The 21,958-nt window shown below is 40.1% G+C and overlaps 1 protein-coding gene across 35 annotated transcripts in view; it reads right to left on the bottom strand.

Moving 5' to 3' along the window:
• Nucleotides 1-21,958, bottom strand: part of MAGI1 (membrane associated guanylate kinase, WW and PDZ domain containing 1) — a 678,789-nt gene that overhangs the window by 227,511 nt on the left and 429,320 nt on the right. Inside the window, exon 1 of one of the 35 annotated variants that reach the window (XM_054550307.2) lies at nucleotides 11,051-11,161. The gene's annotated coding sequence lies outside the window, so the exon portion shown is untranslated. 35 annotated transcript variants of the gene reach the window in all.

Here is a 21,958-nt window from a genome sequence, read left to right as displayed (position 1 = left end):
TAATTTTCAAAGTGAATACAATTTGCCTCAACAAATGTGATTTGAACAACAGAAATTAAACACCTCTCAAAGATACACAAAAATACTAAAATTTTGCCTAAAGCCGTCCCAAACTACAAGACATATTCTTAATGACAAAATGTTGGAACATGAACAATTTCAAATGGCAAGTAACAGATTTTTTTTTTTTTAACACCTTCTCACTGGTTGGCAAGCAGAACAGTTTGCTCCAATACCTTCATTCTGCATTCTGGAAAATGCAAACAGGGCACAGGGAAGCTTCTGGTATGGGAGAATGAAGGTTTCTCCTTAGCCTGTAATAGGTCACAAAAGCTGATGCAGAGTTTTTCTTCACAGGAGAAGCTAAAATTTCCCAAAGGCTTGCTGCTTTCCCATTATGGAAGAGGCACTGTAAGAACAACCTGGTGAATTGCCCCGAGATCCCTATCTATTGCTGTGGAAGGGCTTTGCTTTTGAGGTTGGGGTTGAAGCTCATTTGAAATCTTTGACATTACCCAATAAGATATTGCTGGGCCCAAGACTTTGCTGCTTTTTTCTTAATGCCATTGGGATACAGATGCTCCTCGACTCACTTTGGAGTTATGTCCCAATAAACCACTGGTTTACTGGGAATGCATCTAACCTACTGAACCTCATAGCTTAGGCTGGCCTATCTTAAACGTGCTCAAAACATTTACATTAGCCTAGAGCTGGGCAAAATCATCTAACACAAAGCCTATTTTATAACAAACTTGAATATCACATGTAATTTATTGAATACTGTACTGAAAGTAAAAAACAGAACAGTTGTATGGATACTCGAAGTATGGTTTCTACTGAATGCATATGGCATTTCTTTGCCATTTTATTTTATTATTACTTTTTTTTTTTTTTTTTTTTTTTTTTTTTGAGGCAGGGTCTCGCTCTGTCACCCAGGCTGGAGCGCACTGGTGCGATCTCAGCTCACTGCAACCCCTACCTCCTGGGCTTCCACCTCCCAGCTTCCACCTCTCAAGTAGCTAGGACTACAGGCACATGCCACCATGCCCGGCTAATTGTTCTATTCTTTTTGTAGAGATGAGGTTTCACCATGTTGCCCAGGATGGTCTCAAACTCCTGAACTCAAGCAATCCACCCGCCTCAGTCTCCCAAAGCGCTAAGATTACAGATGTGAACCAAGGTGCCCAGCCTACTTTACCATTTTAAAGTCGAGAAATTGAGATGTAACTCGACCAGCTGTATTAACCACACCCTCCCTCCCTTCTTCACATTACAACACAATGAAACTAACAGAAGCACTCAATCAGGGAGTAATTCTACAAAATGTATGGCAAGCCTGAGAGAAGCTCAACTTCCCAGTGTTGGGATCCATCTGGATCTCAATTCTCCAGCACACATTTGGTTCTTTCCCCAAGGCTCTAGAGCCTATTCTCTGGCTTTCCTTAGAGGCTCCTTTTCTGAACAGCCTCAAAGCGCTGGCTCATCTGCCTACCAAAGGCTCGCTAAAAACCCATATTACAAGCAATTCAAAGCATGAAATGAAAATTGTTGCTTTCAACTCCTGTAACGATGAAAACGGGAAGCTGCCGGAAACTCTATGCTCCTTTATTTTCCAAGAATATAGATAGCCTTCCAAGAATATAGATAGTCAGTTTTCAAGAATAGAGATAGCAGCATGTTATATGAGATAAGAATTTGCTCTAAGGGTGAAGCATTCCTCCCTAAATTTGACCCCATTAAGGTGGAGCGTTTGCATTCAAAGGCAAGTCTGGTAGGGGTGTATTAATAACAAAAAGAAAAAATGCTACCTTCAGAATCAACACTGACCAAAGATGACAAACTACTCCCCATATATAAAAGGCACATTGAAACAATGAGTGACTACGCCCTTCAGTGTGAATCAAATCACATTTTTCAATCTAGGCAATGCAGATGAAAGTCTCACCACTCTACTGGTGAGATGGGTCGTTCAAATTATATCTCTGGGCAGGTTAAGTATCTGTAAAATGAGAAGATTGAACAGAAATAACATCTCAGAGTTCTCTTGCAATATTATGCTCTATAGTTCTAGGACTTAAGAAAGTACAAAGGGCAACGTACTGTCTGTCATTCTCTACTAAAATAAAAGTTCCCCAAGGGAAAGAACTGTTAATTATTGTACCCTTGGTACCTTGCAGAGTGCTTGGCATATACAACATACTCAATAAATTTTTATTGAACGAATGATGAATGATAGTAGAGTCAGGATAAGTTTGCCTGGCTCCATCATTTGATTATCGGGTTCTGTAATTAAGAAATAAACATTTATACACCTAAATTGTGACTTCACGACAGACCCTAGGAACACAAAAATGTATGAGACACTGAAGTTATCCTTAAACTTATATTCTAGATAGTGAAACAAGAAATGTTATCTTAAGAAGAGAACCATCTAGGAAGTGAAGAGTTTTCTAATGTTGCTAGGTTCAGAGCAGGGATAGGTCAGAGTAAACAGTTTACAGTATGCATGGACGGCTTCCTGCAGTATGTGGACAGAAAACTAGGGAGACAGGAAACTTGAATAGTTAAGAATGATTTAAAATGATGGCAAGAAGGATTCATTTCCTTACAATGGGGCAGTGAAATAAGGTGCTTCTATATTTTTATATTATTAATAAGATACTATGAAAACAGGTTCAAACTTAAACACACCATTTTGGACAACCACTTGGGCCACTCCCAGGCTTACAGATCCCACACTCTGCTGGACAGCCCACTTGCATGCCCCTTGTGACTTTCCCGTCTACTAAGTCACCCTTCCTAGGACCATACATGTCATCTTGGACCTCTTCCTCTCCCTTGCACTTCCTGCTCCAGTATTCACCAAGTCCTTTCTCTCCCTGAATATTTATTTATTGGGTATCTCCCCTATCTTCCTTGCCTTAGCTTGGGCTTTCACTTTGACCATAGCTTCCTTGTTGACCCCCCTGCATTAACTTCATTCCCTAAATCAAGGGTTGGGAAATTATTTCTGTCAAGGGTCAGATAATAAATAGAAAACAGGCTTTGGAGGCTGTGTAGTCTCTGTCACAACTACTCAACACTCCCACTGTGGCATAAAAGCAGCCATAAAAAAAAAAATACAATAACCAGATGACCAGGTTCCAATAAAACTTTATTTACCACGACATGCAGTGGGCCAAATGTGACCTCAGGACCCTACTTGAATGACCCTTGCTTTAGATGGTTGCCAGGGTGGTTTTCAAAAAAAAAAAAACAAATAGTACCATGTGACTCTCCTAAACTCTTCCAAGACATCCATCGCCCTCAGGATAAGTTCCAGGCTCCTTGGCATCTCTGTATCCATCCCCCTGTCTGTGTCTCATAACTCTTAAAATTGCACATTCAACGATCCATGACTTAATCCCTTCCCAGAAACACCAGCCTCTTATGACTTGATATACACATGGTTGGGTCCTCTTCCAGGAATGTCTTCATTTCCTCTGAAAAACTCCCATCCAGCCTTTAACACGCATGACCAATGTCTCCTCTACCATGAAATCTTCCCTGACCTGAATTCTAGACAATGTCAGATCAGTCTCTGTGCTCCCCCAGCACCTTAACATACTTCTCTTACAACCCATGCGACAGTGGGATGTCATTGGCCATGTATGTGTCTCTCACCACCACCAATTCCCCTGTGAGGGTAAACCTATTTTGTACATCTTTGTATCTTTAACACCCAGCATAATATCAGGCTCATAAACATACTTGGGTCATAACAACTATTTGTTTGATTAATCGGTAAAAAAATCATAAAGATTTCAACTTGGTACTCCTTTGACCTTGCATAACTGTAAAGAAATCTGAATTCACTCGGTGCTCTTAACTATCTTGGTTGTGCCAACTATTTTAATTCAACACTTGCTATTAAAACTTGTCCAAATGTCAGAATAAACTGTTCTTTCTGAGGATGATATAATTCAAAATTTCCCCTTTTAAAGGAGATGTACTTTAAAACTGCTACTTAGCTGTCCCCTCCATTCGTCTTTAATTAGCTGCTTGAACAATGCTGAATATATTACATCCTTGCAGAGAGCTAAGTCCTCAAGCAATTAGTCTGTCCTACCAAATGTGACTTACATCACTACTGTGCCCAGGATAGGCAAACTTTCACAGGACAGGATAAATTCCTACATCTTCCAGAACCTGGACAGAGCCTCTAAGGCCAAAGGAAACATGGACTTGTGGTAAAGACTATAAAAAGTCCATGTTTTTTCACCTATCAAACCAGCAAAACTTTAAGAAACAAGAGAATGAACACGCTTACACATGCTGATGAGAATGTAAATTATATAATTCTTTTAGTGGAACAATTCGGGAGTATTTCAAATCCTAAAATGTGCGTTCTCTTTAACTCAGTGATGCCACTCTCAAGAGTTTAACTTACAGAAGAATTCACAATACATACAAAGCTATGTGTGCAAGGATATTCCTTTCATCACCGTTTCCATCATTCAAAAACTGGGGAATGTTGGGCTAAATCATGGTACAGCAAAATTTTCCATGAACTCCACCATCTACAACTACTGCCTTCTTGAGAGTCCTGACTGTCAAGCTTACTATGTCAAAATGAAACTCCTGATCTTAAACTAAGAGATGACCCGCCCCCAGTGTCCCCCCTAGCAAATGGCAATTCTGTCCTTCCAGTTGTTCATGTTAAAAAGCAAAAAACCAAAACCCTTGGAGTCATTCTCAACTCCTCTCTTTTTCTCACACCCCTCAGGTCGTCCATCAGGCATGAGTCTACTCTCAAAATATATATAACCACTTTGCACACCTCCACTGCTATTACTCTGGTCTGGCCACTATAATCTCACACCAGGATTATAACAACTTCCTGTCAGTGCTCTCTGCTTCCGCTCCTTCAGAAAACCTCATCCTACTACCTTCAGTGAGGCTCTGCAAATGTTCATTGAGAGCATGTTACTGCCTGGATCAAGACTCTGCAATGGCTCCTATTTCACTCTGGGTGGTGTGGTTGGTTAGGGTCTAAGATATCTAGCATAATCTGTCATTCTTCCTTATACTCTGACCTCTCCTCCCATAGTTCTAACCCTTGTTCACTCTATTTCTGCCACTCTGGCCTCCTTGCTGTTCCTCTGAAAATGCGGGTACCAGTTCTGCCACCGGACCTTTGCACTGGATTGGCTTTTACCCAGTTATGCACATGGCTCCTTCCCTCATGCATTCAGGTTTGTGCTTATATGTTACTTTTCCAGTGAGGTCGACCCTTGACACCTTGACAACTCTATTTAAAAACTGCAACATGCCCAATCTCCACACTCAACCCCCTTACTCTGCTCTGCTTTTCCCCTCGTATAATGTCCCACCTTCTAATATACAAAATGATTTACTCAACTATTACATGTACTGTTTTGATTTCACCTGACTAGAACATGAACCCTATAAGGGATCTTCATCTGTTTTGGTTGATCATATATACCAGGCAGGCAGAACACAGTTCCTAGCACATAAAGGTTGTTAAATAAATACTTGTTGAATAAATAAATATATCTTAGTGTTTCTGTGAGGACTAAATCAGCCAGCCCTAGCACATAGCAACCTAACAAAAGTAAGTTCCAGTTATTATTAGAAAGAATAAAGTAGGCATGCATCTACTGACATGGAAAGTTGCCCAGATGTAAAGACAATAAGAAAAGTCAAGTTGTAACTGAATACAAAGTGTGCAACTGAACTAGCATGCAAAGGAGAGTTAACAGAGCATTATCAATAATACTGAAAAAATAGAAACATGCTAACAGGTCACCATCAGGGCAAGGGTTAAACATATTATACCATCTTCCCACCATACTTGGGGACATTAGGTGGTTGTCACCAAGAATAAGGTAGGATATTTGTGTTACATATTAAGATGTCAATTTCAGATGGGGAAAAGAAATTGACTTACTGACTGAACAGGAGGTAGAGTGTGATAGCATCTTCTTTGAAAGAAAAAAGAAAAAAGAAAAAAGCTGTGTGCGTATATATATTAGTGCAGAAAAGTCAGGAGGGAAACAAAGGCACACACGCACATGCAGTTACTTTTGGAGAGTTGGACTTCAGAAACACTGAGGGCTAGTGTGTAATTTTATGCTGCATTTTTCCATTGTGCTTGACTTTTTTGCAAGCAATCAACCCAAGTTTTGTTTTGCCAACCACAGTAACTTTTGGAAAAAACTTCCCATAGTGGAAAGATCTCATTTTAACTAATCATTTCTACGTTATTCCCTATTCCCTGATCTTATTAGAAGTAAATTAAGATGGGTTCTAATACAAGCTACAGGAGGGCAGGGGGCTTTTATATTTTGTTGATGGGGCTATGATCCCCAGTGCCTAACAAGCGCCTACCACATAGTAGGCACTCAAATATTATAAGTTATTCTCAATATAAGGTCATCTTCAGGTAAAATTATAAGTAGTAAATTAAAAAGTCCCAAGTTAGAAAGGGATATAGCAAAAGCATCCATAAACTGGAGTGTTAAGCCTCATAAAAAGGAGTTTAAATGTTTACAGACTTTTTTTGCTTCCCTTTCAGGTCACTATCTATAATCATGTATTTTTAAAGCAACTCTCTTTGGCATGACTCCACAATTAATGAGAAAATTATAGCACTTACTGTCTTATAGCCAAGTTATTTCATACAGTTGTTGTCAAATTTGTAGATTCCCACTGATCTAATCTTTATTGTGGCAAAGAAATATACCCAGTGCAATAATTCAGATGCAAGGACTAGTAGATTGTGAAGGATGGGGGGGAAAGGAGATTCTTTAATCAGGCAAGCAGTATCCACTTTTCAGAACAATTCAACAGTGAGCAGAAATCTAAATGCTTTTTTACTTCCAATAGAATATAGGATAAACTATCTGGTTGGTGGAAAATAATATGTATCATTAAATACAAACAAACCTATGTTTCATTTGCTATTTTCAAAATGATTTTTCAAGGAGTTGTACTTTTTTGCATTGCTTTGATAATTACAATAGCACTCTAGGAAACAGCTTGAACTTCATAATGACTGCATAAGGTCAAAGTTCTTAATGTGTCCATTCATTCAAGTATTTACTGAACGTGTATTACTGGCTAAGCATTGTACTTAGTACTAGATATAGAAATACTGGAATACATACTGATATCTCATTATATGGATATAGATACATTGGGATATTGAAAGAGAAATAATTTAAAAATCTACACAAACAAAAGCCTCACAGAATGGAATTAAAAGAAATATGGGGTTTTTTTCCTCCCCTTTCAGGTCAGATAATCATTTAAAAATCTTTTCACTCAAGATCATTCAGCCTGATGAGTCACTTTCAAGCCCAAGACCTGCCCTTTACTGTAATGCCTCAGATCTTCTCAAACATTTTGGTAAAAGTCAAGTAACATTTTCTCCATCCTGTTTTTATTCTTGAATCTGGCCACCTTTCAAAACTTTAAGGATGTCACCCTCCATGGATGAAGAAATAATAATCAACAACAGCAGCTCAAGGACTGTATTCGAAAAAACAAAACCAAACCAGATATCTAGATGGCATCAGTCATCAACTCACTAGATTCTTGAAAAGCAAATGGATTGAGTGCCATTTTTATCAAATGGAATCACTTGTCAAACAGGTTTACCAATTAAAAAATGGCAGATCCCAGATCCCACTATTTAGAAACATTGTTTAGTCATAATTTTCCTGACTGTTGACATCCTAAATTAGTCATGTAAATTTACTGAAGGCCAACAGTAGCAGAGACTTGTCAACAAGACCTAGGAAGCAAAGGAAGGCATCATCTTTACATTTTTAGTGTTTCTAACACTTCAAAAGCCTAAAAGTCATCAACAGCTGGCCTACTATCAGACACAGAGATCAGCAGAGTTACTGAATTAATGGCTGGCATTGTTGCTTTCTTCCCACCAGACATCTCAAAAAATGCTATGACAGTTTTTCTGGTGCCAGAGGGTGTCAGTATGACTGCGAGGGATGTGCTTACATTCAAATATTTGGGGTCTGATTATCAACATAAGAAATGTTTTTTTTCAAAGGAAGAAACAAACATGCTGAGAAAATGGTGATTACTAAATGAGCAGAATTTTGTTATGCAAATACAGTTGCAAAGAAAAAGAAATATCTGCAGTATTCTGATGGGGGGGTGTCCTTTGATTTAGCTTTTTCTAGTACTATCATCTCTATATTTACTTTCAGCTTTAGAAACCTTTTACCTTCAGTGCTCAGTGTCTCCCAAATTCTATTCCATGCAAGCCTAATAAGCCAACATCAGAATAATGCATGGGTCTGTGTATTTATTGGAATCATTAAACAGGCAGTTTCAGTTGGTATCACATCACCTGCTTTATATTACGCAGCCCAGGGTCAAAGAGAAATTACAATTAAATTTTTCAATAACTGGTGTCAATTAAGCACGGTGTTTAGCTCCTTTGTAAATATGGAGATCTCATTTTCTCCGTCTTCTCTTTCCACTCCTCTACCCCCATCCATATGCCAAGAATGAATAGAAAACAAGGGGAAAGGAGAGGCTGCCTCATCAGAAGCCTTTGCTAGATGTGTCTCAGTAAAATCAGCTATAGTCATTACTTCTATGGCACCATTAATTCATGGGCATAGTTTCTGTTCTTATATACAAGAATGTCAAAGATCCATACAATTGTTTATCACAAAAACAGTCTTGGGTATCAAACGTATAGGTTCAAAGAGCTCCTTTCTGTTAATAAAGCCCATGTGAAACTGTTTTGCCCCAAGTTTTTAGATAATCTAGACTCAGGGTTGGTAGTTCCAGTGAACACACCAGGGGCCACCTCACAAATTGCCTCTTCTGGCCACAGTTAACTGAAGAGGCAGTGAGGCTCTAGTCTCCCCTGGGGGTGGTTTCATATCAAACACACATGCCCATGCTTTTGCTCAGCAAGGATCAGGAGAGGAGCCTCAAGTCTAATCATAAGAACAGACCGATTTAAGAGCCATAATTGAGTAAAAAGAATAACGGACCAATTCCACGTCTCTCTAGCACAAACACAACAAATCCAAACACCAAACCTCAAGCATCTTTTTAAACACAGAAATACAACTTGAAATATACAGCCTAAGAAAGAAACTACATAGGGAAGCAAATGGGTAAGCTTCAGTTTTTAACTCCCTGGGGTGGGTGGGGTGGGGATGAGGAGTTAGGAGTATCCTCATCAAGAATCCTTTCCCTCTGCCCCATCCCCTTTCCCAAAGCCAAAAGAGGAAAGGCATTGAGAGACAGGGGCAGACTGCTTCTGTTTGCTCAGTTGAGAAATGGAGGAATCAAGTCTCTGTTGATACCATTAATCTGCTAAAGCTTTCAACAGCACTAAAATTCATTGGCAAGTGATGAGCTGCGCCTTGTTGACGAGTTTCAGTGCAAGTTAAATCACGAAAAGACTCCAACTTCACATCTAATTAATACAGGTTTCCAAGTGATCAAAAAACAACAGTTTTTCAGAAAGTATGAGCCTTACAGATGATAAAAGACAAGCTTTTCTCAACTAAGAAATGCATTTATTTTCCCAGAACCCCAAAGACAGTATGTCATTCCGTGGGTTACCATGTGCATATGGAGTTTTTACATTTTCAATATAAAAGTCACAATGCCCTCATGCAAAAGCTTCCCGTTTTACTGAAACCCCCAACAAATATGTCCGAATCTTTTGAAAGCACTGAATACTCATCCAAGAGGAGTAGTAAAACAAACAACACTATAAATCAGCAAGGGTTATTTGGCTAGCACACACTCATAAGTAGTCTCCTAATTGATTCTCAATTGACAGGGTGTTAAGCATGGTAAACTCTGGGAAAGAAAAAAGGGCCCAACATACCTAATCCTTATAAATAAGCTATACATACCCTCAAATAATTTAGTTCAGGCACAAATCCACTCCCTTTGTGTGTGAGACAAAGTCTATATACCAACACTGTGGACAAGACAGCTTCCTTGTACACTCCACTGCCCCCTGGTACCCAGGTCAGTTAGACTTAGGACTTAGGAAGAGGAAGGGAGGGATAGCCCTCCTGAATCTTCAAAAATCCCCCAGCCTTCCGGGTTTGGCCCATTCGCTTACAGAACCAGACAGGGAGAAAAGCCTTTTAGCTCCCAAGCACTCAGCAAGCCAGACTCTGGATTCTGTTTTCTGATGCCCACAGACATACATCTCTTACCTAGATAAGACAGTGCTCTAACATACACATGTTAATTTCCAGGAAGCAAACTTAAAAAGCCTTCCGCATGTACATTCTTCCTTTTAGAAATAGGAAAAAGGACAGAGGAGAATCGCAGCCCTTCCGTTTCTTATTTTCCCCGAGAGCTTACAAAGCCCTCCAAAGTGCAAAGGCATTTGCCCACCGCGCTGCCCGGAGAAGCAGCTCTCCCTCTCCCCCGCCTTCCCCAGCCTGGGCGCCGGAACAATGCAGCAACATACATTTACCAACACCTGCTGGAGCCTATTAATATGCACGGGGACGTATTGATTTTTCCCCCCTCCCTTCCCCTGCCCTCCACACTGAGCAGGCTTTCATCTCCTCCTTTACCATCCATCAGGAACTCATTTCGCCGGCCCCCTCCCCCTCCCACCCCCAGTCCCCATTCAGCCGAGCCCCTCGCTCCGAAAGCCCGAGCTGACGAGCACACTTTGGAATGCACTTCATTAAAATTTAGCTGCCCAATTCCAACCTGCAATGCGGAGGAGGCAATACAAAGCGCGCGCCACACTTCCTCCAGCATCCCCTTCAAAAGCCCCATTGTTCGCCAGGCATCTGCTCCAGAGCCCGGCCTCTCCCTATCCCCTGACCTCTGATTTTTTTTTTCTCCCCCCTCCCCTTTCCTCCCAGCCTGGCCAAACGGGCCTGCCTGGTGAATTAAAACGCAGCCGCAGCCATCTGGCCCTCCCAAGCTGGCCGGGTTTCTCCCCGCCCCTCCTCCCTGGTCCACACACCACACACGGCATCTTCACCTCCATGGATGTTCCCACAACCCAAGCTCAAACCTCCGGTGGCAGGGAGCCTCTGCCGCCGCCTGCCTGTCCCCAGGCTTCCTCCAGCAGCGGAGCGTTCGAATCCAGAGGTGGGCAGGGGGCGGTGGAGGGGTGGCGAGAGGAGATCATGGACCACTTGTACTTGCCTGCAAACCCCAGCCCAATCGCCAAGATTAATCCTTTCCTTTGTGAGCCTGAAACCGCCTCCCACCACGCTGGTCCTCGGCTCTGCAGCGGCTGTAAAGAGAGGCGGGGGTGGGGGGGTGGGATCCGAACCCCTTCCTAGGAGAGCTGGGGGCGCCTCGGCCACCTGACCACAGAGCGGTTTTTCGAGGGAAGAGGTGCTGGCAGCAGGAGCAGCTGATGGTGCGAGAAGGGAGAGAAGATGCCCAGGCTTGCGCCTTTTATATTACTGGCGACATTTCTAACACATGACAACAATTTCCATCTGTATTTAAGCCGGGAGTGTGAAAAAAGAGCATTACATCACAGAGCCCGGGCTCCTAGAGGCTGCCGGATATCTAGGCCGGGGGGATTAGGGGGCTGCACCTGCGGAGGGGGCGGGGACCGAGCGAGCCTCTCCCTGCTGGGGCGTGTCAGGTCCCCATCACCCGCATGGCCCTGTGGGAGCCCCTGGGCATGGAAAGGCGGGAAATAGGGTTGCCCCATTTGGGACATGCTGGAGGCGGAGGCTGAGTGCATGAGTGGGTGGGTGAGGGTGAGGGAAGGGGTGTGACTCCCTTTCTTGGTTAGGGATGCAACCCTGACTTCCCAAGAGCAAGGGACAGAAGTCCCTTCTGATGAAACTGACTTCTGCCTTTCTGCCTCTTCCCCAACTTTGGAAGGAATTCCAATAGATAATAACTCTTACGTTTGAAATAATTGTCTTCCTTTGGAGTTAAAATAAAGATGATGGAGTGGCTTAGAAAATGAATTTGAAGGATCCACTTTCAAGGAATTGACACTTCAAGAATCAAGGGTACAATCTGACTCAGAATCAAGCTGCTTCTTTACTGCTCACCTCTATGTCATTAAAACTCACTGTTTTTAAGGAGTGATAGGATAGTGGATAGGGAGAGGCTGGCCTCTGGAGCAGATGGTTGGCAAAGCTGCCTCTTTAAAAGATTCTCTAACAGCCGGCGGTATCACCTCCACCATGTTTCTTTTGAGGGATCCTTCCTCTTCAACCACCTTAGTGAGAAAACTTTATTGAGAGACCTCTAGCTTTGGAAAGGTAAGTTTTCTCTATTTTCAAATGGTCAGTCATTGCTGAAGCTACACCTTGTAGCAAGAGAGTGAATGCCTCCAGACTGTCAAAGAAAGGACTCTATCCACTGCCTTCCTTCTCATAATCCAGGTGCTACAGAGTCACGTGCAAGCATCCTCCAAGAATTCATTACTACAACTTGGACAGGAGGAGATAAAGGGGCTGGAAGATGTTCTGAGAGGAAGAATGCCGAGAAAATAGGGAAAGAGGGGAAAGAAAGCAAGGGCATACCTCTTTCCGGGGTGTGCTGGGGGAGGCAATGCAGAAGCTAGATTACAAATGGGTGGATCATAGGTTGGCAAAGCAGGCTTTAAGGGTGCGGGAGAAAGGTGAGAGAGCAGTTGGCCATTCAGATAACAAGGCAGCATAGATCTTCCCTTCGAATGCAGTATCGGCTGGATTTCATAGCAGATGAGAAAATAAATGTTGTTCCTTCATATTTGCTACTCAGTAAACCTAGGCATGTCCATCTGAAAAATCCAGGGTGTGGAAGGACAGCATGTCTAAGGCCCCTTTTCCTTCTAGTCACTCACTGTGGTCAAAAGACTTAATACTGGAGTCAGACTCACTAGGTTCCAACCCCATCTTTCCATTTCCCAGCTGTGTGACTGTAGATAAATTACTTGCCTGTTTCCCCTGGTGTACAAAATGGAACAAAAACTCTCTACTTGTTATGCAGATCATACATACAAAGTGCTTGGTACAGTTCACCATACATAACAGGTGCTTACTAAATGTCACCGATCACTACTGCTACTATTACGATTGTTTCTGTATAAAACATCTCAATCAAATGAAAGTGCTCATCTTCTACTACTGAGGGGACCTGCAAAATGGAACAGCTCCCAGGGTTTCAATTAGTGAAATGCAAACACCAGAACCCTAGACATCCTGGACCTGCCAGAAAAAAGTGAGTAAAATGTCTCGGAAGAAACACAGATTCACTGGCTTCATTCTTGATTCACATCTACCTGCAGGAAGGTGAAAGGCCTTGAGAGTTACATGCAAAGTATTCACTTACATGTTTTGTTTGAGAGAAACAATAAACTTAAGGGAATACTTTATCAACCATGTACATAATACATACGAGCATTTACATCACTTTTCCTCTCAATCATTATTTTTAAAAATGGAAAAAGAAAAGCAGATACTACATAAAACTTTCAAAAGCCTTTAGCCACAAGCTAATGCTGAAAAATGGAATTTGTATTTTATTAGTTTTCCACAAGAAAATGATTGTACAGTACAAATTAAATTGCTCTTTTGCAAGGAATCTGCATAGAGACTTCCCTGAAGGGAACAAAAATACAAAAGGCATTCTTTTTATGAGAGAAAGAAGGGAACTTTTATTCAATAAGTATTCAAGGATGTAGCTTTCCAATCTTCAATAGGGAGAGAAAAATAGCTGTCATTTTGGTTAGGAAATATCCCTAATAATAACAAATTATTTTCAATCAGAGCTCCAAAGACCAGGTTTCTCTATGTGCAAGAGAAGCACAAGGAAAAGAGTCCATGAAAATCTACTTGGTTTTTCTCAGAGGTGTAGTATCTTGACACACTCAATCTCAAAAACCAAGGCTCTCCCAGCTTGTGTGGTCTCCAGCATAAGCCAGGAGAGATGCTTAGTTGCATTTCTTTTAAAGTCTCTTTTGTCGCACACACAAAATTAAAACCAGTAGGTCCTGGGCTAGCCAGCTTCATGGGTGCCTGGCTTATAGAGCCCAAAGGCAAGCTATGGCTGCAGTGCCTTGAGAGCACAGTTTAGAGAGGCAGTGAAATGCAGACACTTCTTTACTAGCAATTTTTGAGAAATAACTGTGAGAAAAAGGCCAAGAGTTTCTCTCACTGAACACATTCAAAGTAATTAGAGAAATGTTTAGGAATCAGAATAAATGCTGTGGAAAAGTGACCACTTGTGAGGCAGTAGAACATACTGGTTTTGAGAGTGGGGTCTGGGACCAGACCAGTTCAAAACCCCACCTCTGGCTTTCTCAGTGTGAACCACTGGGCAAGCTTGACCTTACAATGACTCTACTTTTTCACCTGTAAAATGAGAGTAAAAAGAGTTCCTGCCTCATGGAACTGTGATGAAGACTAACTGGGTGAATAGAGGGCATGGTACTTAGATCTGAGTTCCTGGCACAGAGAAAGTGCTGACTAAGTATTATTACTGGCACAGCAACACGCTAACTCTTAGGTGTGGATTCCCTCTAAATGCTTGCTCTGCATATGTTTTTCCACAAATATTTATTGAGCACATACCAAGCATATAGCTCTGTTGGATATAATAAAGAGGTAGAATACATCCATGGGGTTAGAAAGGGGTTTTATAGTTTTTTTTTTTTTTTAACAGAAATGTCCTTTGGATAAAATATGAACTCACATAACACAGGCCACATTCACCGACTAAAATGCAATAAGAACAGCCATTAACAGTCAAAGGGAAAGCAAAAATTCATAATAAAATCTGCAGGATGTACCCATATGCCCACACAGAAGGAAATTATAGCCTTAAATGCATTTATTAGAGAATAAGAGAGACAGAAATTAATTACGCTTTCTATGCATGATGCTATAAAAGTTAAAATGAAATAAATTAAAAAACAAAAGTAGAAAATTCAACAGTGTTGGGACAACTGGATATCCACATGCAAAAGAATGAAGTTGGACCCCCACCTCCACACCAAACACAAAGATTAATTCAAAATGCATCACAGACCTAAAATTATAAAACTCTTTTAACAGTAAGATAAAAAAGCAGTAAATCTTTTTTATCCTGGGTGACACCAAAAGCACAAATAAAAAAAAACAGAAATTAGACAGATTAGAGTGTATTAAAATTTAAAACTTTTGTGCTGAAAACAATATCACCAAGTTAGTGAAAAGACACCCATGGAATGAAAGAAAATACTGGTGAAGCATTTATCTGATAAGGTGCTTGTATCCAGAATATGTGAAAAACTTCTACAACTAAACAATAAAAAGACAAATAATCCAATTAAAAATAGGCAAAGGAATTCAATAGGCATTTCTCCAAAGACAATACACAGATGGCCAACAAGCATACAGGAAGATGCTCAACAAATCAAAACCACAATGAGATCCCATTCATACCCACTAAAATGGCTATAATCAAAAGGACAAGTAAGTAAAGATGTTGATAATTGGAAGTGTCCTGTATGCTAATATAAAACGGTTTAGCCACTTTGGAAAACAGTCTGGCAGTTCCTCAAAAAGTTAAATTTATGATATGACCAAATGATTCCCTCAGTATACACCCAAGAGAAATAAAAACATACATCTACATAAAAACATATACATGAATGTTATAGCAGCATTATTACTCATAATAGCCAAAAAGTAGAAATAATTCAAATGTTCACTAACTGATGAATGAATAAAATGTGGCACACCCATATGAGAGGATACTATTGGGCAATAAAAAGGAATGAAATACTGATACGACATGGATAAACCTGAAAACATTATGCTGAGTAAAAGAAGACGCAACATGTCACATATTGTGTTATTCCATTTACATGAAATCTACACCATAGGTGAATGTATAGAGACAGAAGGTAAATCAGAAGTTACCTATAGCTGTGGGAGTTAGAAGGAAATGGGATGTGACTATTAATGGGTATAGGGTTTCTTTCTCCGGGTGATAAAAACATTCCATAATTTTGTGGTGACAGTTGTACACCTTGAGAATAAACTAAAAAATAATGATTTTTAAAACAGGTCAATTATGTAGTATGGGAACTATATTTCAATAAAACTATTTTTAAAAGGTAGAAAGAAGAAATAATGAAATTAAGGTAGAAATTTATACTGGACACTGTTGGCAATAAGGAAAAAATCGAGAGAAAAACTGTTTCTAGGGAAGCAGTATTAAAATAGAAAAACCTTTGGCAAATAGGACCATGAGTGGGGAAAGGAGAAATCATATATAATCAACCTTAGGAGTAAAAAAGGAGGCAATACAAATATTAAAAAGATTTATTTTCATGTATAAGAGAATACCATGTACAACTTTATACCAATTAATTTGAAAATCTAGAGAGAATGGATCATTTTCTAGAATAATAAATTAATGAAACTATCTTAAGAAGCAATAGAAAATGTGAATAGAGCAATGACTATAACTAAAATGAAGTTAAAGAACTATCTCCTCCTTCCCTTTTCCTAGCTACTGCAAAGAAAAAAATATGTACCAGGCCAGGATATTTTATGGACAGATCTCACCAAGCTTTCAAAGAAAAGTGTGATACCCTTCATGCAACTCCAAACACACATACTTTCCGTACTGTTTATTATATATTTTCTACAGGTTCATACATATTAAGAATAACTAGAAAAAGATCTCAGATGAATATTTTAAAAATGATAATCTATGAGTTCCAGACCAAAACATATATACAGCACAGTGTTGAGATGGTCAAAGGGGACACTGAAATTCACGGTGCTGCTTCCATTTTGAATAAAAAAATTTATATGACAATCTACATAATAAAAATTTGACAATTATTTGGAATAAAAAATTAAGGTATTATTTGGAAACATGCATTAAATTTTCTATCTAGTTGACTGAACCATAGAGCGTAGACAAAAGGGAGGCATTACTGCCATCGAACAGAAAGTTATTCTAATTGTAGGTAAAATCCCTAAGAAACTGAAAAGCCTCCTACATGCTGGTCTTGTAAGCCTGAATATAAAGTTAAAGCAGAACTAACAAAAAGGAATAGCCTTGTCTTTCTTTGTGCTGCTATAAGAAAATACCTGAGACAGTCGTTTATAAAGAACAGAAATTTATCATAGTTCTGGAAGCAGGGAATTCCAAGATCCAGGTGCTGGCAAGTTTGTCTGTTGAGGGCCTGGTCTCTCCTTCCAAGATGGCGTCCTGTTACAGCATCCCCCAGAGGGGATAATGCTGGGTCCTCACATGACAGAAGACTGGAAGAAAGGAAACCCACTCTCTCAAGTCTGTTTAAAAGGATCCTAATCCCATCCATGAAGGTTCCACCCTCATGACTTATCACCTCGGAAAGGCCCCATCTCTTAATACATATTGGCCATTATGTTTCAACACGTGAATTTTGGGCGATACATTCACATTATAGCACTTTGTAATTTTCACTATATCAAAATTTCCTTAGTTCTAAGATGTAATTAATTATAAGATACAACTTTCAATTTATGGCTTTTCAGGAGAAAAGATGGCATTAAATATGCACATCTATGTTTAAAAACAACCAAATGCAAAAAAAAAAAGTATCTGAGGATCAACAAATATTGGTGTTATATGACAAAGAAGACACTTTTAATAAAAATGAAAAACACTCTTCCAATGATAACATTTTAAGCTATGTTGGATTCTACAGCAAAGTTGTGCCTGGATAATGATGTTTAGTTATATATTGACATTAACGTATAATGATTATTTAAGAAATAGCAAATACTGCTGGGGAAAGGCAAGCAAAACAAAAGTGCCTCAATTTATCTGATGCTTTTTAAATTGGCCAAGGACCTAAAAATAATAACAGAGAAACGATATCAGAGTTGCCACTGTGGATGTTTTTCCTGGCTTGTGGAATACGATGACTTTCATATAATGTCAAAGACAAATAATAAATCACTTCACAGTTATTTATATATTCATAGAGATGGGTGTTTTCCTTATAAGAACCTTTGATTTCCACCATATAAGAAAAAAGAAACCAAAAACACCAACTTGAAATGCTATTTTCCTACTGGATTTTAACTTGAATTGCCACAAATGTGTGAAGAAGTGAACTGCTTATTAAAAAAAAAAAAACTCCACTGACAACTCTCTGGCTTTTATTAGTCAACTGGAGAATCAAGCAGCAAATGGGGAATAAACAAAATTCCTATGACTGTAAATTTCAAAACAAGTGAAAATAGAACAGACGTGGAACATTTTCCTAAATGTGTTACTATTTAGCATTACTCCCCTCCAAGGTGCAAAAGATGACCATCTTCTTGGAATGTACTCAAATGGGCTCTTTCACAGGCTTTCAAGGAAAACACAAAAGCAGCAAGCTTCCAGTTGTTATGCCTGAAAATGACTCATGCCGTGAAAATATGCAACTTAAGATGGCTAATGAGAGAAGAACCATTCTACAACAGCTCTATCAAAGATAAAGTTCCAGAAACTTCAAACATTTATTGTACAAGGGATGTCATAATGACCCTTTAAATTTGTATGACGAGACCTCACTATAAATGACCTGTTTTACAAGACCACATCCATTTATCCTTAAAATTGTACAATTTACAATGAACCTGTGCTGGTATCATCCTTTTGTATTTTATGTTGTGACTCTTGCTGGCTTCAGAACACAAATTACGGCTCTCAACATCATGCTCACCATGTGCATCTTTGAAAAATTTCACCTGTGAAACTTTATACTACACTCACATACCAGCCAAATGAGTTCCTGAAAAAATCTGCCACAATGAATAAATAAAGGGGAGAGAAATTATAGATTTGATACTTGCTGGGGAGTATGATGTGAAAGTAATTGTGCTTCCTTAGGCCATGCACAACTGTAGGAAGTACTCATCTTCCTGCAGACAGACAAACTCAATGATGGAGAGCCTAAGAGTTGGCAATAAAAGAAAAACCAGCCCTTGTAGGCCAACCAGACCCTTCTAGAGTGTCTGACCTACTTTTAAAGCATGCTGAAGGGCTTTCAGCAGATAAGAGTTAATGAAGGAGACAGAAAAAATAAGTCTACAATATCACACTTACTATTTAAGTGTGCCCATCAGTGTGCCTTATATTAGTAAAGTATACATTGTCCAACTCAGGTTCAATGGTAGATTACTTACATAGGAAACATATCTCAATTGCAACTGCTCTAGGAAACATCAAATATTTTGATGAAAGAATTACAGAATCAAACTCTGAAATGAAAGTCCACTTCTACCCACAACCCAGAGAGGAGATCCAGCAAGTCCTACTGTGTGCAGGGTAGTTACATGTAAAACACCCCTTCCCTCCTCCTTTGCATCCATTCAACTCTGCCTACTAAATGATTATTTCAATCAGCACAGAATGTGCATTTCTACTCATCAGATACATGGACATATTTTTGTAATTTGAGCACCTACTATGTGCCAGAGCCTCTCTTGGTGCTTTTCATGTATTATGTTAATTAACTCTCCCTACAAGTCTATGGGGATGATACTATTGTCCCAATTTTATAAATTGCAAAACCTCGGAAAGGAACTTATCCAAGATCACAAAGCCAGAGAACAGAAGGGCTATGACTCAAACCCGTATCTTTCCACATCCAAAACCTATGTTTACTCAGCAACCACTGCACTGTGCCTCTCAGTGCCCTGAAGGTTATTTTACTTTTACTTTCTTTATTTTTTTATTTTGTTTATTTATTTATTTTTTTGAGACAGGATCTTGCTCTGTCACCCAGGCAGGAGTACAGTGGCACAATCTTGGCTCACTGCAACCTGCGCCTCCCAGGCTCAAGCAATCCTCCCACCTTAGCCCCCAGAGTAGCTGCGACTACAGGTGTGTGCCACCACACCCGGATATTTATTTATTTATTTGTTTGTTTATTTTTGAGATCGAATCTTGCTCTGTCACCCAGACGGGAGTACAGTGGCATGATCTTTGCTCACTGCAACCTCCACCTCCCAGGCTCAAGTGATTCTCCTGCTTCAGCCTCCTGAGTAGCTGGAATTACAGGCACCCACCACCATGCCTGGCTAATTTTTGTATTTTCAGTAGAGATGGGGTTTCACCACGTTGGCCAGGCAGGTCTCAAACTCCTGACCTTAAGTGATCCACCCGCCTCAGCCTCCCAAAGTGCTGGGATGACAGATGTGAGCCGCCGCACCTGGCACGGCTAATTTTTGTATTTTTTGTAGAGATGGGGTTTCACCATGTTGCTTAGGCTGGTCTCGAACTCCTAAGCTCAATCGATCCACCCACCCTGGCCTCCCAGAGTGCTGGGATTATGGGTGTGAGCCACCACTCCTGGCCTAAGACTGCTTTTCCTGACAATTCTCTTGAAACACAGATTCTGGTCAACACTGATATGGGTTTTTAAAGCAAGCTCCAATAACTGCCTAAGTCCTTATGATTTTTTTCCCATTCTGATATTTTCTATATATTTTGAAAATATATGTATATGTTAAATACATAAATAACAATAACATAATTCACTGTAATATGGTTTGGGATGCCCAGGTAATCCCCAACACTCATGAATCTAGTGTGCAAATGGACATCCAAGAATAGTGCCTCTCTGTCAAATAGCTGGTACCTACCCCAGTCTCTTGCAGAGAAGAAAATTCTTTTCTCCTGACTTTCCCCTTCCTGCTACAGGTCATACCACTCCCTGAAACTGCTATTGTATCTGCCCCTGAAGCAACTTTTCAACAGGCAACAGTAAAGGCAGGCAATGCCTCTGTTAACAGAAGTGGTATCTTCATCACCTTCAACATCATCCTCACTCCCATCATGACCATTACGCACCACAGCAGCCCCCATTATATAAAGTGCTTACAGGAGTCCAAGCACTGTGCTAGGCCTCACAACAACCCTTTAAAATAGGCATTGTTATCTTTGCTTTGCAAATGAAAAAACTGAGTCTCTGAGAAACTGACAAGGGAGTGAGAGGAAATAAGGCACAAAGCCCACTGACTATTTTTATGTGCTCCCCACTACTACCCTGGACAGGTAAAATTTCTTTAATTGGGTCCCATGTCTATATTTTATCTTATTCTGTCTTTTTGGAAACTCACTTCTGCTCCTCATTTGTCCCCATTACAAGAAAAATTTCTTAGGAGAATTGATATGACCTCAAGTGTTCCTTTGAACAAATCAGGTGCTTCGGCCTACCGTGTATTATGCATGCGGCCACTGTCTTTCCTTTTGTACTACAAGTATAAAAAAGAGAACAGCACACAAGAAAAGAGAAGGAAGAAAAAAACGTCAGAACAACTTAATGAACTGTTCACCAATTTAAGAATAGATTTAAAAAAAAATTTAATACTACTTATGCCATCTGTGTGCCTGGAACTATGCTTAGGAACTCACATACATTTCATCGTGTGACTCTCACCACAACCTACAAAGCAGGTATCATTAGCCCCATTCAATAGAAGCAGCTCAAAAAGGTTAGACAACCAGTGCAAGCACAGCCAATAAGCAACAGAGTCAAAATTTAAAACCCAGTTTTTTCTACAAATCAGAAAGCAAATGACAATCCGATGAAAAAGACAAATGGGGACCAGGTGGAGTGGCTCATGCCTGCAATCCCAGCACTTTGGGAGGACGAGGCAGACGGATCACCTGAGGTCAGGAGGTTGAGACCAGCCTGGCTAACATGGTGAAACCCAGTCTGTACTAAAAATACAAAATTAGCCAGGCATGGTGGCAGGTGCCTGTAATCCCAGCTACTCGGGAGGCTGAGGCAGGAGAATCAGCCAGGAGGCAAAGGTTGCAGTAAGCCGAGATTGCACCATTGCACTCCAGCCTGGGCAACAAGAGTGAAACTCCATCTCAAAAAAAAAAAAAAAAAAAAAAAAAACGGACAAATGGAAAAAGACTTGAATAAAAACTTCATGAAAGAGGATATCCAAATAGATAATAAGCATTTGAAAAA

The sequence above is a fragment of the Pongo abelii genome, chromosome 2 (assembly GCF_028885655.2).
Source record: "Pongo abelii isolate AG06213 chromosome 2, NHGRI_mPonAbe1-v2.0_pri, whole genome shotgun sequence".
NCBI classification, from domain to species: domain Eukaryota; kingdom Metazoa; phylum Chordata; class Mammalia; order Primates; family Hominidae; genus Pongo; species Pongo abelii.
The sequence above is the reverse complement of the archived record's forward strand: the minus strand, read 5'-3'. Positions and strand labels throughout refer to the sequence as shown.